The sequence below is a fragment of the Sorex araneus genome, chromosome 7 (genome assembly GCF_027595985.1).
Source record: "Sorex araneus isolate mSorAra2 chromosome 7, mSorAra2.pri, whole genome shotgun sequence".
Taxonomy (NCBI): domain Eukaryota; kingdom Metazoa; phylum Chordata; class Mammalia; order Eulipotyphla; family Soricidae; genus Sorex; species Sorex araneus.
The window spans coordinates 6534545-6553296 of record NC_073308.1 but is presented as its reverse complement, the minus strand read 5'-3'; the positions used below and the strand labels follow the sequence as shown (position 1 = coordinate 6553296).

The 18752-nt window shown below is 41.9% G+C and overlaps 1 long non-coding RNA gene across 1 annotated transcript in view; it reads right to left on the bottom strand.

Moving 5' to 3' along the window:
* Nucleotides 1-356: 356 nt before the first annotated feature.
* The window catches only part of LOC129406504 (uncharacterized), a 49196-nt gene continuing 30800 nt past the window's right edge, over nucleotides 357-18752 (bottom strand). The window contains exons 2-4 of the long non-coding RNA XR_008631049.1: nucleotides 3067-3138; nucleotides 2055-2129; nucleotides 357-428 (exon numbers count right to left, since the gene is read on the bottom strand). This is a non-coding gene — a long non-coding RNA (uncharacterized LOC129406504). The remainder of the gene's footprint in view (nucleotides 429-2054; nucleotides 2130-3066; nucleotides 3139-18752) is intronic.

Here is an 18752-nt window from a genome sequence, read left to right as displayed (position 1 = left end):
TGTGGCTGAGCTCTCATCTGGAGGACCAGTACCTTGCCCAGAGTGTGGCCCTCATTTGTGACCATTATCGTTAGCTCCCTTCCCTTCTTCCATCCTTTTCTTCCATTCCTCTGATGTCTCAGGTCATGCATAGACTGCTAAGGTAATGATGTAACTGAGATTCTGACTTTTACCAAGGGAAATAGTTCTTAGAAATATAGGGAGTTGAACTCTAATAAAAATAATGCAACTGCATAATCAGTTTAAAATGGACCATCAGTGATTAAAATTAAAATGAAACATAAATTAAAAAGCTATTAGCAGGCAATTCAGACTCACCGCAGTGTGTGCTGCTGGTACATTCACAAAGTAGTTTGACTACTTTGCAGACAGAGTCTATTTTATTCTTAAATTGGCAGAGGCAGCAGGTGAGATGCCTAGGTAATATCCTAGGAATGGAAACACAGAGAATTAAGTGCAGAGTAAAGGGGTTACTTTAAATAGGTAGAAGAGGCAGCCAAAGCCACTGTGCAGCTATTCAAAATGTTCCTGAGAACCAGGAATGAGGTGCTGCTCGAACTCGGTGGTGGTGGGAACCCAACTGGGAGGTGGTACATGCAAAGTTTGTACCTGAACTCCTCTTCTATCACTTCAGCTCTCAGAAAATTGAGTTTTGTTCTTTAGTCATATCTGGTGGTGCTCAGGGGTTGCTCTCGGCTCTTGGCTCAAGAACGATTCCTTGCAGGCCTCAGAGAACTACAGACAGTGCCAAAGACTGAACAAGGGTTAGCCACATGCAAGGCAAATACGTAATCACTATTCTATCTCTCCAGCTCCCACATAATGATAAAAATTCCAGTTATCACCTGGGGAAATCTGAAATCACTTTTCCAGACTTTGAAAAAACAGGGACTAGAGTAATATTATAGTATCGCAGGTCTGGCATTTGCTTTGAACACGGTCGACCTGGGTTTGATCGCAGCATCCATGAGACACCAAAAATGATTCTTGACTATCTCATTTTAAAAATATTTTTTAGTGCGCTGGTGAAGGGATGGGTGTTTGAGCATTGGATAACTGAGACTTATATCTGAAAGCTTTGTAACTTTCCACATGGTGATTCAATAAAAGAATTTTTTAAAAAATATATTTTTAAAAAATAAAATTACATCTCAATTAAACATAGCTTAAGAAAAATAAACAAGAAGGGGTATGGTGCCACCAGAATGTCAATCTATACCTGTGAGGCGAGTGCAGCAGCAGCCAGATGGAGCCTTCTGGCTTCCTGATAACCCGAAATTGCTGATGTACCTGTGGCCGAACTCCAACAACTTAGGGCAAGTTTACCAAGAAACTAAACAGCCAAAAGTTTGGTATGTTGGAACCACACCCACAAAGCACGTCTTGCTCAGTTATACAAGCTCATTTACTGGCCATATTTCAGAGACCCATAAATCTCAAAAGAGATCAAAAGCTGCAATTAGGGCTGGTCGTGAGGCACCCTACGGCCAAGCGGGCATACTCTGCAGGGCATATGCCAATAGTTATTTCTCTGGAAAAGATGAAAACAAGGGCCACGATCCAGAGACACACAAAATAATCTCTTAACTGAGAAGTTCTCTGCAGAGGTTTCTCCACACCCTAATTGTCTAAACTTTTAGAATTCCAGGAGCACACAGCCGCTCTTGTGGCCGTATGACATCTTATACTATTTATAACAAGCATTACAAAAGAGAGTATGGGGAAGATTGTCTGGTGGGATGAGAAGGTGGATCCTGGGAACACTGGTGGTGGAAGATGTGCACTGGTGGAGGGTTGGGTATCCTATCATTGTATGACTGACACTCAACAAGGAAAGCTTTGTGACTGTATTTCACGGTGATTCAAAAAAATTAAAAAATAAATTAAATTAACATTCTGAATAAAAAATAGTAATGTGGAGTTCATGCCATGTTGTATTAGCTTAATGGCTGAATAAATAGCAGTACTCTTACATTAAAAATGAGAGAGAGAGAAACAAAAATAAAAAGCCTTAAAAAACGAAGTGAAAATAAATGTCAGAAAAATCAACTTACAGTTTTTCCAATTCAAGAGTCATCATGAGGATGTTTTGGACTGGTCCAAGTGACACTTGTGTTGCTCCCATGTCTCTGAGGGAGAAAGCACAAGCATGATGTGAATCCAAATACAGAAGCTCTAGAGTTACATAGATGAGATTAAAGAGGCATAACTTTGATTCTGGCCTTGCTGTAAAGTCAGGTCAATGGTTTACTCTAGACCATAATTCCAGAGAGCTCTTACTGATAAGAGATTTCTTTGTCACCAAATTAATTACAATTTGGTAGACTAAATAAATTTCCTTCCTTCCTTCCTTCCTTCCTTCCTTCCTTCCTTCCTTCCTTCCTTCCTTCCTTCCTTCCTTCCTTCCTTCCTTCCTTCCTTCCTTCCTTCCTTCCTTCCCTTGTTCCCTCCTTCCCTTGCTCCCTCCCTCCCTTCCTACCTCCCTTCTCTTGTCCTTCCTTCTCTTGTCAATTTAGACTTCTCATTCTAAATTGCATCTACTTCTTTTAATGTTTCTTTTTCATGTGAGCTGGGGGTGGCCTTGGATTTTGGCCACATCTGGCAGTACTTGGGAGATATGTTGGGTGCTGTACTTGTGGGTTGCTCTGAGTAGGACTCCAGGGAACACATATGGTGCCAGAGATTGAATCCAGGCCTCTAGCACGCAGTGCATGGGTTCCAACCACTGACCTATCCGGTCCTCTTTTCTTTACTTTCTTTTTTAAAATAATGTTTACATTATTACTTGTTACTTTCTGGAATAAATAATACTTCTACATGCATCTGTATGTTCTTATCTATATGTACTCAACATTGCTCTTTTGCTCTGTTGGCTGTTACCCGTGTACATTCTTTTTTAATCTTTTCCTTTGACAAGAAATCTCATTTCAACAATCCAGTGTTAAAATTGAAATGATAACTTTTAAATTCAATGCAAGACACTTAATTTTTGACAAAAATGGAGAAAAATAAAGACCACAAGTTATACCAAAAATCATATGAGCTACAAACTATTACAATACTTACAGATATTTTAATGCTGGCAATTGAAAAAGATATGAATCTTCCATAGTTGTTCGAGGATTATGACTGAGAATTCTAAAAAAGTACAATAAAATGAAAATTATCTGCATAATCAGTAGCTAGCATTAAAGCTTATATTTATATTACTGGCATGGAACTTGAAGGTGAAAAACTTTATTTTCTGTGATTATCTATAATCACACTTAGAATCCATAAAGCATTCTCCCCCTTTTTTTTGGTTTGTTTTTGGGTCACACCAGTGATCCACAGGGGGTTACTTCTGGCTCATACACTCAGGAATTACTCCTGGTGGTGCTTGGGGGACCATATGGGGTACTGGGAATTGAATCCGGGTCAGCTGTATGCCAGGCAACCACCCTACCTGCTGTGCTATTTCTCCAGCACTAAGCATTCTCCCTTTGGGAAACAGCCACGTCTCAAGATGATAAAGTGAAGGGCAAACGGGGGTGGGGGTGGGGGTGGGCAGAAGGGGGGAAACAAAACAAATGTACAGCAAAAAAAATATGCTAACAAATTTTTCCATGTTGAAAACTCTGTGATAGGGGTCAAATAGTACAGCATAGTACAGCAAGTGAGGCACTTGCCTTGCATGCAGTTGACTTGTATGTTTCATTCCTGGAATCTTATATAGGCCCCAGAACATCCTAGGAGTGATCTCTGAGCACAGAGTCAGGAGCAAGCCCTGAGAACCACTGGTTGTGTCTTCCCATCACCCCATCACCAAATAAGAAAGAAAACCCGAGGAGTGATGATGTCTGCAGGAAGTCCTTGCTCTGCAGCAAATATTATTTCTTTTTCTTTTTAAAAAAGTTTTATAATGTAGAAGTGCCGGAGTCCAGCTCCGGCATGAAGACCACCGACTCAGAGATGAAGCATTGACCAGCAGCTATCGAGGCTGTAGGCAAGGTTTATTCTCAAGCAAGCAGTTTTTATATTCTTAACATACATTTGCCCAGGCACGTAGCCAAGTCAAAAGATGTTCTCATGAGTTATACACCAAACAGACATATTTTGTGTTTGTCTCAGGATACTCTCATTAAAAAATACCAAGTCAGATTATTCCCAAGGTTACTTAGAGCACGAGGAGTATGTACGTGCAGGATGTGTCCTGCTTATCTTGCTGGTAGATTTTACCTTCAAGGCCCCTCTTTCAAGAGGCCCTCTGCACAGGACTCTCCCAAGCCCCCAGTGCAGGTCATACAAAGTTCATTGTCCCACGCTGGTCTCTAGTCTCTAGTCTATGTGCTCTAAGCAATCCCACTACATAGGAGCACGGCTATTTATTCAGCCATTGGTTAAGCTGATTAAATTGGGCATAAACTCCACATTACGTTTAAAAAATTTTTAATTTTATAAGTTAGTTCACAATGTTTGATTACACTCAACATTCAAACACCAATCCCACCACCATTATACCTTCTGTCCACCAAATTTCGGATGTTTCCATCCCAAGCCCCAAGCCCTGTCACAAAACACAACCGAAGTAATATATTTTGTGTTGTTATGAAGAACTGCTGAACATGCTTACAAAAAAGTATTCATATAGGAAACAGCGTGAAGATTGTTCTATTTTGGCAGGAACCATTAAGGCATTCTGGAGGATATCACTAACATGTTGTTGAAGTTTGTGTGGCATGAACTTTGGTGTACATCTCTGAAAATATGTATATATATGCATATATATATATACATTTCCCCCTATTTTTTATTGTCTACTATCTGAACTCCATCAAATGTGGTGTGGTAATTATGGAGAAAGGGTAGGAAGTGTTGTACGATGTGTTGCGAGGCCACTTTTGCCGCTGCACAATCCAGGAATATGTTTGCTCATAGGTGAGGCACAGCCTGAGTGCATGGGGCACGGCCTTGAGTATGGCGGCTGTTGGGTTGTGGAGGTTTTTGGCTGCCAGAGCTGGGTCCCTTGGGGTGGGAAGGGCTCTCACCCACACCCCTCTGGGGTGCACTGTGTGAAACAGCCTGGTGCGGAGTCCATTGGCATGGTTTTGGGGAACTCATGTTATGCTCCCTTTCGGGAGAAGCAGCCATGTCATCTGGACAGTGGCTGATGATGAGATTATCTGGCGCCAGCAGGAGGTGGCTTATGGCATGACCCCTGGGTCACCGGAGACTGGAGAAAGTGAGCAGAAGATCTCCTCTCCTGGTCCCATTGAATCTAGAGTCCAAGGTCACAAAGTTCTGCATTACCTAGGTCATATAGGACTTCACTCATGCGTGAACTCGGCCAGAGCGTGTGGGGAGGAGCCTTGAGTGTGGCATGGGTTCCTGCCTACCTCTGCACTATAGGCCCTTACTGTGTCTTTTGATCTCTTTTGAGATTTATGGGCATCTGAAATAAGGCCAATAAATGAGCTTATAAAGCTGAGCCGGATGTGGTCTGTGGGTGTGACTCCCACATACCTAACTTTTGGCCATTTAAGTTCTTGGTAAACTTTTTAGTTTAATGTAGTCCCATTTGTTGATCTCTGTTTTTACTAGGTTGCTTAGTTCCGTGTCACCTTTGAAGATACCTTTATCTTCAATATCGTGGAGGGTTTCGCCGACCTTGTCTTCAATGTACCTTATGGTTTCTGGTCTAATGTTGAGGTCTTTAATCCATTTTGATCTGACTTTTGTGCATGGTGTCAGGTCAAGGTCTAAACCCATTTTTTTGCATGTGGTTGTCCAGTTGTGCCAGCACCATTTGTTAAAGAGGCTTTCCTTGCTCCACTTCACATTTCTTGCTCCCTTATCAAAGATTAGATGATCATACATTTGGGGTTGCGTGTAAGGGTATTCCACCCTGTTCCATTGGTCTACGGCTCTGCCTTTGTTCCAGTACCATGCTGTTTTAATTGTTACTGCTTTGTAGTAAAGATTGAGGTTGGGGAGGGTGATACCTCCCATCGTCTTTTTCCCAAGAATTGTTTTAGCTATCCTTGGACGTCTGTTGTTCCATATGAATTTTAGGATTGCTTGATCCATTTCTTTGAAGAGTGTCATGGGTATATTTATAGGGATCGCATTGAATCTGTATAATGCTTTAGGGAGTATTGCCATTTTGACAACATTGATTCTCCCTATCCACGAGCAGGGTATATGTTTCCATTTCCTCATGTCCTCTTTGATTTCATGGAGTAGCGTTATGTAGTTTTCTTTGTAAAGGTCTTTTACTTCCTTGGTTAAGCTGATTCCGAGGTACTTGATTTTCTGGGGCACGATTGTGAATGGGATTGCTTTTTTCATGTCCCTTTCCTCTGCCTCATTGTTTGCATATATGAAGGCCATGGATTTTTGGGTATTGATTTTGTAGCCTGCAACTTTACTGTATAAGTCTATTGTTTCTAAGAGTTTCTTAGTAGAGGTTTTAGGCTTCTCTAGATATAGTATCATGTCGTCTGCAAATAGTGAGAGTTTGATTTCTTCCCTTCCTATCTGGATGCCCTTAATCTCTTTTTCTTGGCAGCATCAAGAGTGATAACTAAGTGCAGAGCTGGGAGTAAGCCCTGAATATCGCCAAATATGGCCCAACTCCCAGCCCAAAATAAATACAAATGACCAAAATGCATATGGAAAAAATGTTCTATATCACTAATCATCAGAGAAATGAAGATCAGAGCAACAGTTGGAGATCATCTCATGCCACAGAGACTGGTACTCATCAAAGAGAACAACAATAACTAGTGTTTACGAGGATTTGGGGGAACAGGGCTCCTCATTCACTGCTGTGAGAATGCTAACTGACCCAGCCTTTCTGGGAAGACAATATGGACATTCCTCAAAACACTAAGAATTAAACTTCCATATGACTGGCAAAGGAACCCAGGTGTGTGGGACCTGGGGCCTAGATCTCCAAGGCTGCTCAGATTGGGACTGGGCCTCTTCTACCCAGATTCTCCATTTTCCCATAGCTAGGCAGTCACACCCAGAAACCTCCCACCCCAGCTCCCACAGACACACACATACCATGTAATCCCTTCAACAGCCAACATCCAGAGAATATAAAACCAAGCTCCCAGAAGCGTGCGGATGCAATCACACAACATCTGATACCCTAGTTATCCCTCTTGGAAAACCTGGCAAGTTACCGAGAGTTTACTGCCCACACGGGAAAGCTTGGCAAGCTCCCCATGACGTATTCACATGCCAAATAGAATAAGAATGATGGGTCTCATTCTCCTGACCCTGACTAGCCTCTAATGAGGCACCGTTGGGAAGGACAAGTAAAGAGAGGCTGCTAAAATCTCAGGACTAGGATGAAGGAGCCATTACTGGGCCCGCTCAAGCAATCGTTGATCAACGGGATGACAGTAATACATACCTTGCAGAAAGCCCAGCAAGCTACTGAGAGTATCCCGCCCATTCGGGCAGAACCTCGTAAGCTACACGTGGCGTATTCAATATGCCCAAAACAGTAAAGCTAGGTCTCATTCCCCTGACCCTGAAAGAGCCTCCAATCATTGGGAAAGACGAGTAAGAAGAGACTGCTAAAATCTCAGGGCTGAGAGAAATAGAGACGTTACTGGTGCCCGCTCGACTAAATCGACGAACAACGGGATGACAGTGATACAGTGATGACCCAGAAATTCCACTCTTGTGAATATATCCTAAGGGCCCAAAAGCACAATGCATAAAAGACGTCTGCACTCCTAGGTTCATTGCAGCACTATATACAACCGCCAAAATATGACAACAGTCCAAATACCCACGAATAGATGACTGGATAAAGAAGCTATGGTATAGATTCACAATAGAATATTGCCCAGCCATATAGGAGATACAGTCATGCAATTTGCTGCAATGTGGATGGATCTGAAGAGCATCGTGTTGAGTGAAATCAGTCAGAGGGAGAGGAAAGGACTCAGAACCATCTATCTCAAACTTTGTAGGGGAACCTCAAATGTCCAATGGCAATGGAAACAATGAGCTGAACTGGTCTTCAGTAGGAACTTGCCACTGGGGCAGAGGTGGGAGAAAAGTTTGTGAGGGGAACAGTAGGACAATGAGATGGCTGGATAAAGTGCCTTCTACAGGGGCAGAGGGGGTAAGGGGGAGCAGGGGAGACGGGTGGAGAGTAGTGGACACTAGTGAAGAGATTGGTGTTAGAACAATGTATGCCTGCATCTCAATCATAAATATCTTTGTAACTTTGTAATTCACAGGGATTCAAAACAGAATTTTTTAAAGGATAAAGGGACTGGAGAGAGCATACATGGGTTAAGGTGCTTGTCTTGCATCCACTGACCCAGGGTTGAATCCCCCACACCCAGATGGTTCCCACCAATAGTCATTCCTGAGTACAGAGAGCCAGGAATGGCCCTGGGAGCTGCTGGCTGTGGTCCCCAAACGAACAAAACCCAAAAACCACCCGTAAATTTAAAAATACCTGGGAGACATTCATGATTACGATCATGATATCCCATTAATCACCGATTTCTCAAGCGGGCTCAGTAACATCTCATTTTGACCTTTCCCTGAGATCTTAGAAATCCATCTGGACTCGGCCCTCCTAATGTTGTTGCTCTGGGGGCTCTTCAGGGTCAGGGGAATGAGATCCAGCTTGTTACTGGATTTTGCATATGAATTGCATATGAATACACCATGGGAAGCTTGCAAGGCTGTCCCATGTGGGCAGGAAACTCTCAGAGCATTGCCAGTTTCTCCCAGAGGGAGAAGTAGGCCAAAGATATCCCGGGGCCTCAAAGCATGTTGCTGGGTGTGGTCCCCAAGTGAACAAAACCCAAAAACCAAACATAAATTTAAAAATACCTGGGAGAGGCGCCTTTCGCCCAGAGATGAACCAAGAGCCGCGGCACGAGAAGCAGAGCCTCCCGCCTACTGACTGTGATCCTGAGGTCTCCTAACCCATTTTGGCACCAGAGCAGATTCTTGCAGCCATGCATTTTGACTGTGAACTGAACTACAACCTCGTGCAGCCCGGGGAGGGATTTTTTTCCCTCTCCACCCCATTTTTCTGAGCGAAAATGGCGGCAGCGGCAGCAGCCACGCGGTGAGAGCCACCCTCTAAGACCCCTCCACCAGGAGGTAGGACTTTCTTTAGTGACGTAGCCTGTAGGTGATCCTGGGAGGGGAGGTGTTCCCGGCGCGACTTTCGCCCAGAGATGAACCAAGAGCCGCGGCACGAGAAGCAGAGCCTCCCGCCTACTGACTGTGATCCTGAGGTCTCCTTAGGGGAGAGACTCTCCAAACACTAATAGTGAGTTTTTGTTGAAATATTGTATGCAATCAAAGTGAAAATAAAGTGAAATTTATTAGTTACACAGGCGGGGGGGGCTTAGGGTGGGGGGGCTAGGGGCGTGGGGGGGTTTGGGGTGTGAGGGGGCGGGGTGGAGCTATACTGGGATTCTTGGTGGTGGAATATGAGCACTGGTGAAGGGATGGGTATTCGAGAATTGTATAACTGATATTTAAACCTGAAAACTTTGTAACTTTGTAACTTTCCACAATAAAAAATTAAAAAAAAAATACCTGGGAGACATTAAAGATGGAAATAAACAGAAAGCCGCGTCCTGGCCAGAACCCTATTGGTGATAGTATTCATCAAACTGAGCTATGCTTTTAGTATCATCTCTGTACAAATCCCAGCTTTATTTATTTATTTATTTATGGAGGTCAGGGATACATCTAGCAGGATTCCGGGCTTATTCCAGGCTCTGTGTTCAAGGGTCTCTTCTGGAGGTGCTAAAGGACCATCTGTGGTACCGGGGATAAAAACAGATTGTCCACAGCAAGGCAAGTGCCCTACCCGCTGTACTATCGCTCAGCTCCCAAAGTGGATTTTAAAATGATTATAATAAGCCTGAGAAGATAGTTAATGTCTTCCCATTAGCAGAACAGAAATCCAAGTCACATCAGATACTACTTCATACTCAGTAAGATGGCTAAAAGCAGACAAAAGTGCAACCAGGGTGATGGAGAAATTGAAATCCTTATGCACTGCTGGTGAAAATATAAAAAGAGGCACTGCAGAAAAGCTTGATGCTCCCTAAAAAAAGTTAGCCATAGTTACCAAAGACTCAGCAATGTAATACCTGGATATGTGCCCAAGAAAAATGGAAATGTGTCTATACAAAAATGAGTATTCATAGTCGAAAAATGGAAGGGGCACCTGAGCACATGCTTTGCATATCAGTACTTTCTCTGGCTGACTTCTGCATTTCAAAATGTATGCGCACGCCTAGCTCATTCATTGCCTCTTTTATATTCATGACCTTATCTTTATGCTTTATGGAGTAAACTGTGGCAAAAGGACTAAGAAGTATGGCTCAGAGGTAAAACACTTGTCTTGCAGGAATAAAATCTGAGGTTCTATCCCCAGCCCGGCAAATAAAGGAGCAACAGTTTTTATCAATCTCAGAGAGCATGACTGAGTTGGGGAGTTCGCTCAAAGTGGCAGAGCAGATGCCTGGCATTTGCGAGGGGTTGAGTTTGACTCCTGGTATAATCAGATCCGTGAGCACCACCATAATTGGTTCCTAGGTCCTTTGGACATTATTGGAGAATCCTATTTAAAAATCAACAAAAAGAGGGTTCAAACAAACCAAAAAGGGCTGGGGTAAATGCCTTGCCCAAGGGGGTGGGGTGGGCAGGTTCATGGCACTACCTGGCCCCCTTCAAGCACCCCCTCAGGGACCAGCACCCCATGAGCACTGCAGGGTATAGTCCAAAAACAGTAAAAAAGACTGATCTCTTTCAGTAACCAAAAACCTTTCTTTTGGTTACTGGGCCACACCCAGCTGTGCTCAGGGCTGACTCCTGGCCGTGCACTAAAGGATCAACCCCGGTGGTGCTCTGGGGAGCACATTCAGTTTTGGGGATTACACATGGGTCAGTGACATGCAAGGCAAGTGCTCTCCCAACTGTACCATCTCTCCGACTCCAGCCAATATTACTTTAAATGACTTTTTAAAATAGATCTTATCTGGGGACACTGCCCTCTGTTGCTAGAAACCACAGACCCTGTCGTGGCTTCCTGCCTAGGTCACTGTGGCTGAGCAGATGGCTCTCTGCCAGTGGGCATGGGTGGAGTTCAGTCTCAGGAAAAGCAAGACCCCAAGAAGCATATAAATCCACCTCAAAATTCAGGCAACAAAGGTCTTTGCTGATCTTTGATATAAAAGAGAAAGGGTGCGCAAGAACCATGCCGAGAAGTGGTGCCTCTGACAAGCACAGGTGTGAGCATGGCTCATAGAAGGTGCTCTAATACACGAGGATTAGAAGAGCGACACCTGTTGGTCGTGTGTGTGTGTGTGTGTGTGTGAGCCTCCCGCCCTCCCCCCCCACCCCAAAGCATGGAGGCCTTTAGCAAACATCAGCCCAGGGGGCAAGTGCCTGGCCCTGATGTAGGATTTCCAGTGAGCACCGCAACTGAATTTGAGCATCACAGCCAGGGGTGTGTATGACCCTCAGACATCTCTCAACAATAAAGATGAGGAGTGAAGGTAGAACCTGTTTGGGGGTGTGGGGGCAGCAGGGAGCCTAAAGGGAGCAGCTGGCCCACATCTGGGTGGTGCTCAGATGTGACCCCTACAGTGCTCCAGCAGCACTGTAAGTTGAAACAGAAGATATCTCCTTATGAAGATGGGAAGGAAAAGACGCACTTGGGAGAACAGACGCTTTCAGTTGCTGAATGTGATCAACTCCTCAACTTTCCAACTATAACAAAGAATCCAGTCACCCCTAAACCATTCCAAGGTCCTGAGTGGTCTTCATCTTTAAGGTAGAAGCTTTTGAACGATGAGAAGCTGCTGCCAGGATTTCAGTACATACCCCAAAGTGATAACAATGCCTTAGAGTAAGCTCTCGTGTGGACACTCATCTAAAGACAGGCCATTATGCTATGTGGCTGGGAGAGCGTGAGGGCCTCGCGGTGACCCCAGCTCCGTCTGCCTTCACAGTGCAGCTCCCCACCTCACTGACAATCTCCACAGTGGGGTCAAGCGGTCAGTAGGAACAAGGTTTGGGTTTCCTTTGTTCCCTCTTAGTACTTATGTCTTGGCAAAATACTGATGTTCCACAAACAAGCCAGAGTGTCCACTGCTCTGTCTGAGTAAGGCATCGCCTTTCTACTTTGTCAAGTCTGCAGTTGCTACAATCATGGAACTTGTACCGATGAAATGACTAAAAGAATTTTTTAAACAAGTCATCACTCTAGACCTGTGTAGATGAAGAAACACTTGAAAGTCAGAAGGAAAAAAATAATTCTTGGGGCTGGAGCAATCGTACAGCAGGAACAGCAGGTAGGGCATTTGCCTTGCACACAGCTGACCTGGGTTTAATTCCTGGCATCACATATGGTTCCCCAGACACCGCCAGGAGTAATTCCTGAGAAGAGAGCCAGGAACAACCCCTGCCTGAGCATGGCGGTGTGGCCCCAAAACAAAAACAAAAGAAAAAAAAGAGATACTGAACATTTAGGATTAGCAAACACTGTTGGATTTCCATAACATACTTCATTCCTGATTTCATCTGTAAGAGATGTGATTATCACCCTTTCAAAAACAATGGCATCTTATTAATATTTTGACAATTTATGGAAAATTTATTAATTTACAGTTGCAAATTATTATGGCATATTGTAGGCGACCTGATTTTTATTTAACTGATATGTTCACCACTCAATGTCTATTAATATTATAGATGCTTCATTCAAGAAACTGAGAGATAATTACCCGGAACCCAGGAAGAATTAAGGTTTTGTGGGCCCTGAAATTCATCTAGTTTATTAAAATCCTGTTTAACAAATTAATGAAATGCAAAATTATGAATATAAAAATTGCTGGGATCTTCCCGAGATCTTGCAAGTAAGGTTTGGAGTTCAGCTTCCTTTAATTCCTTATCAATTCACCTCAGCTGGACCTTTTTGTTTTGTTTGTGCTTAGGTTTGGATTACACCTGGCATGCCTCAGCCCACTGAGCTCTCTGTCTGGCTCTCACCTTGACCTTTCCTCAGCTATATTTAATGCAGGGAGTAAGTTATGATCAACCCAGCCTCTAATCAACCCAGTCATTTGTCAGATAGGTAATAAAATGACCTATCTTTGTTGCATACGTTTAAGTGGTTTGGAACTTTGCACATGAACAGGAACCAAAGTTGGGACTAAATTGGGAATTTAAAACCTCATTCACAATTCAGCGCATACCAGTGACAATGCTAACAGGTGCCTTTCTGTTAGTGCTCGCGCCAATAATCAATAATAGTGAAAGCAAAGCCTGCCACGCCCCATGCAGATCTCCTGGCCTCCTTAGTTTCCTCATTTGAAAAAAAGGGATAGGATCTCAGGACATACTTGTTAGAGTTCACACTGGCCTTATACCAGTGAGTTAATAATAACTGTGTGATGTTTTTATGCACAGTTTCAATATATATTTATCTGTTTTTTTCACTTTCATCTTTTGTAAAAAGTCATTCCATGCCAGGACTGAAACGTTCCAAAGCTCAGTTCGGTGATTAACTCGAAACCAAGATTCCTATCAAAGAAAAAAAGAAAAAATAAAAGCAGCAGCAGTAGAAAAAAGAAGAAAGAAGAAAAAGGAAGGAGAAAAAGAAGAAAGAAGAAGAATGAAGAAGGAAGAAAGAAGACAGAAGAAGGAAGAAGAAAAAGGAGGAATAAGAAGAAGGAAGAGGAAGTAGGAAGAAGGAAAAAGGAAGAAGAAAGAGAGGAGGAGGGGGAGGAAGAAGATGAAGACAAAAACAAAAAAGAAGAGGAAGAAGGAAAAGGAAGAAGGAAGAGGAAGAAGGAAGAGGAAGAAGAAAGAGAGGAGGAGGAAGAAGAAGAAGAAGATAAAGAAGGAGGAGGAGTAAGGGAAAAAAGGAAGAGGAAGCAGGAAGAAGAGGAAGAGGAAGAGGAGGAAGAAGAGGAGGAAGAAGACGAAGAAGAGGAAGAAGAGGAAAAGGAGGAAGGAGACGAGGAAGAGTAAGGAGACGAGGAAGAGGAAGCGGATGGAGATGAGGAAGAGGAAGAGGCAGAGGAGGAAGAGGTAGAAGAGGAATAGGAAGAGGAGGAAGAAGAGGAAGAGGAAGAAGATGAAGAGGAGGAAGAGGAAGAGGAGGAAGAGGAGGAAGAGGAAGAGGAGGAAGAAGAGGAAGAGGAATAAGAGGAAGAGGAAGAAGAAGAGGAAGAGGAGAAAGAGGAGAAAGAAGAGGAAAAGGAAGAGGAAAAGGAGGAAGAGGAGGAAGAGGAAGAGGAGGAAGAAGAGGAAGAGGAGGAAGAGGAGAAAGAAGAGGAAAAGAAAGAGGAGGAAGAGGAAGAGGAGGAAGAGGAGGAAGAGGAGGAAGAGGAAGAGGAGGAAGAAGCAGTTGAAGAGGAAGAAGAGAAAGAAGAAAAAGAAGAAATATTTTTTCTTTTGGGGTCACACCAGGCGTTACTTTCAATTCACATAAACACAGCATTTCATGCACTAAACATCACTGTGGAAGACCTAAGCTTAAGGTTTATTATTTGATGTTTATGATGCTGTGGGGGCATTAGACACAAAATAGCAAATGCTTAACATATACTTAATTTCTCTAAAACAGGGATTCATGACTTCAGCACTACTGCCACATGGGGGCTGGCTAGTTATGGGGGGGCTGTCCATTGCATTGTAGCTATTCAGCAGTGTATCTGGAGGCCTCTGCTCACTAGGTACCAACAGTATCATTATAGATCTGACCATTAAAACAATAAAAAAACCCTCAAGGCACTATCAAGGGTCATGTGGGTACAAAATCATCCTGGTTGAGGGCCACGGTTCTGTTGTTCACATTGCTCTGACTAGTAATTCTCATAGTAATCCTTACTTACAGGCAAAATGGATTTGCTGTACAGTTTTCGTAGCTATTTATAATGTTCTAATAATATTAAATAAATAACAGAAGCTGACATTTAAGTGTTCTAAAAATTCCAAAAATAATGAAGCATATTTTTAACTTACACATACTGCAGATATAGCAGTGCTTCAAATATATGCCTTTAATAAACTGTATTTTATTGCAGGATAAATCTCTAGAAAAAGGAAAAGGAAAATATTGCTCCAATTAACTACCAAATATCAAATTTTAGGAATAACCAGTAAAGCCAAAATAGTATTGAATGAGTAGATTTGAATGTTCCAGAACTCCTAACCTTGCTTTCATTTCTCTCAACCACAAATCTTCATGAATAAAGTATATGACTCCTTGGTTCTAATATTGGACTTAAACTTTTCTCAGAGCAGAGAATTGATTCGGTGATTTTTATGTTCTCAATGATAGATGGAGTTCAATTTTTTTATCTTCATGTAAAATTACTAAATTTAATATAATTATTTCAAAAATTCATATAAACAATCTCATGTTTATATACCTTACTATTTAACTGTTTTCTAGGCTAAAAAGTTGACCCATTTTCAGATAATATGAGATGAAGTTACTCTTTCAGACAGAATTTTTAACTAATTTAGAAATAAACTTTTCTATCATAATAGAAATTCAAATTTTATTTTACTTTTTGAATTTTTAGTTTTGAATATTTTCTGAATATCTTGAATTAAATAAAATATATTAAAATTTATAATAAACAATAGATAAAAGGTAATAAATAAAATATATAAATAGATATATAATATATTAAAATTAAAATATAAAACAAAATCATATCATTTATATAAAATAAAAGAAAATTATTATTTTATTTTCTAAATTTTTATTTTCTGAATATTTCATGAATTTCACTGCTTTCTTTATACAGTGGTGGAACAAACAAAATCAGAGTGCTCAATTTTTATTTGATTACAGTTGACTGTTTTATATCTATGAATTCTACTTAAGTTCTTTCACATATGACTAAGATGGGTATAACTATCTTCAAACTCATTCCTCTTCTTCCTCTTGCCTCCCTTCTTGCCTTTCTTCCCTTCCTTAGCAGTGCTGAGGGCTCACTCCTGACTGCACACACATCACTCTGGGGGGCTCAGGGGACCCTGCATGGTGCTGGGGATCAAACCTGGGTCACCCATGTGCAGAAGCAAGCCCCTTACCCCTGTCCTATCACTCCAGTCCCAGGCTTTCCTTTTCTGACCCACAATGCACACCGTCATGAATTAACTTTCCAAATAGTTCTCAAACACCAGTCTCACTTGGGAGCTGATTGAAGATGCCTGTTCTCCAATCAACCTACTCCAAATCAGCTGGAGCGGGAACTGTGGTGGGGGGTTAACAGGCCCTCCAAGTGATCTACTGCAGGCCTGAGTGACCCAGCACAGGTGGGCACGAGGGAGCTCTGCATGCTAGCCCTGGCTTACAACTCCTGGGTCTAGGTGTCTACCCTCTTTTTTGGTATTCTGAGAGCATTGTGGTGTTTTTCCTGTGTTCTACCTTTCTCCTACTCTCTTTTTACAAGATTCTGTCAAGATGTCTGTGTGACAATAGCCCAACAATTCCTACAACAGAACTCTCCTCGTGATAATCTCACATGTTCTTAATAGTACTGCTATAGAATCACTCTGTTTAACCCAAGTATTTCATATTTAAATTTTCATTTAAGTTATAGATAATTCAGAAATATGTTGACATAGGGTTTAAGAATGTATTGTAAATCACAATGATGAAACTACACATATGTTTTAAAATTCTGGGTTAATGGGATTCAAGTTAAGTTCTTTATTTTTTTTCTATAATTCAGGTTTATTTTCATTTTTAAAATAATTTTTTTATTAAACTGGCTTTAAAAAGTTTTCAATAAAGGCCAGAAATTTAAAAATAATAATATTCTAGGTTTTGCAGAGCATATTTTTATGATTTTTTTTCTTTTACAGAAAAACACAAACATCGACTTTATATACACAAACATAGTTTGAGCTTCCTCTTCAAGCTGTGCTCTCCCGTGTGTCTCGCTTGCTAGCAACTATGTTCCTTGGCTTATTCACTTGCACTCTGGAAACCCGGTGCTCTCTCTCCAACATCGCCCTCTTTTCTCTCCTCCCACATCTTCCAAGGCACGTTTTAGTCAATAAAAACTAACCTGCTTCACTGTTGCACCTCTTGAAATTCTTTCCTGCAAGGGACAGGTGGTGGACCCAGGATGCCTGTGATGAGGTTAGGACTGCTTTCCTGTTCCTGCTGGTGCAGGCTGGCAGATGTACTTTGTGGGAATAATAAAACTAAAGAAGAAATTCCCTAGCCACAAAGTAGCTCAAGGCTTGATGATCACATCATTTGAAATACAAATCCTGAGCTCTTGGAAGAGAAACTGAGGTACCACCAGGATGCAAAAATCCAAGGCCCCACCCAGAAAAGGCTGGTCCCCTCAGAAAAGGAGAAGTTACAAAAGAATCCATGAGATTATAAAGAGAACATCAACAGTGCAAGACATTCCTGTTCAACACCCAGACTAAGTTTTAGTATGCACAACTCCAGGAAAGAACAAGATGGCCACTCAATACCCCTATCGCAAACCACAACACCCGAAGGAGAGAGAACAACCTTTTGGAAGGATTGAATAAAAGCACCTCCTGAAAGTTCTCAGGGCTTGCTCTTCACGCCCTGAATATCTCACTTGCTTCTTTCTCTGTTTCTTTGCTGGCTTATTTGCACTCTGGAGAGCCTGTGTTCTCTCTTGAACACATACTTCTTAATTTCTCTCCCTCACATCTTTCTAAATAAGTTTTAATAAAATCTATCTTGCTTCAGAGACAAAATTAAAAAAAATAAATAATAACATGGGGCCGGAGGGATAGTACAGCGGGTGGGGCGTTTGCCTTGCACGCTGCTGACCCGGGTTTGATCCCGGGCATCTCATATGGTCCCCCCAGCACTGCCAGGAGTAATTACTGAGTTTCCTGAGTGCAGAGCCAGCAGGAACCCCTGAGCATCGCTGAGTGTGATCCAAAAAGCAATAAATAAATAAATAAGTAAAAATTAAAAATAAAAACATGAACATATTTGCATAGATCTTTGTTTTTATTTAGTAGTGCTCAGGGGCTACTTCAGGGACATTACTGGGGGGTCAGGGAATGGAGAGCCCAGAACCATGTCCTGCTGGGAGTCCATCCTGGGCCTCCTGTTGCTAAGCATCACACTCACCATTTGTGCAATCTCCCCAGCTGACAAAAACAATTCTTAACTTAATGGGCTATGTAAAACAGGACCATGTGTTGGATTGGATTCAGGATTAAAGGAACTCTACATGGACATAGAAGAGATGGTAAATTAGCACTTACTTTAGGTTTATATGGGAGTTACAGATATAAGTACTTTTCATCTATTAGTAAAGTTTGAAAAAAAACCTTTTGTGAAGCAAAATAGTTTATATTGAAAGAAACTTTCTTAGAAAGATGTGGAGGGTGGGAAAGAGAAAGAATGTGTTCACGAGATAACCCAGAATTCTCCAGAGCAGAAAAAGCAAACAAAGAGTCATGGGGACAAGTAAGAAAAGTACATGATCCAGGGAGAACATGGGCTTGAAGAGTAAGCCTAGAGGTTTTTTATATATGTACATGTATATATATATGTACATATATATATATATATATATATATATATATATACAGGCAAATGTAATTTAGTGCCAGAAATGACATGAGAGGTTGTTAATGCTATAATCACAAAACTATGGAATAGTATTGCTGGAAGAAATGATAAAGATTAACTTGTACACCCTTTGTTTTATAAGCAACAGATCTAGAAACTC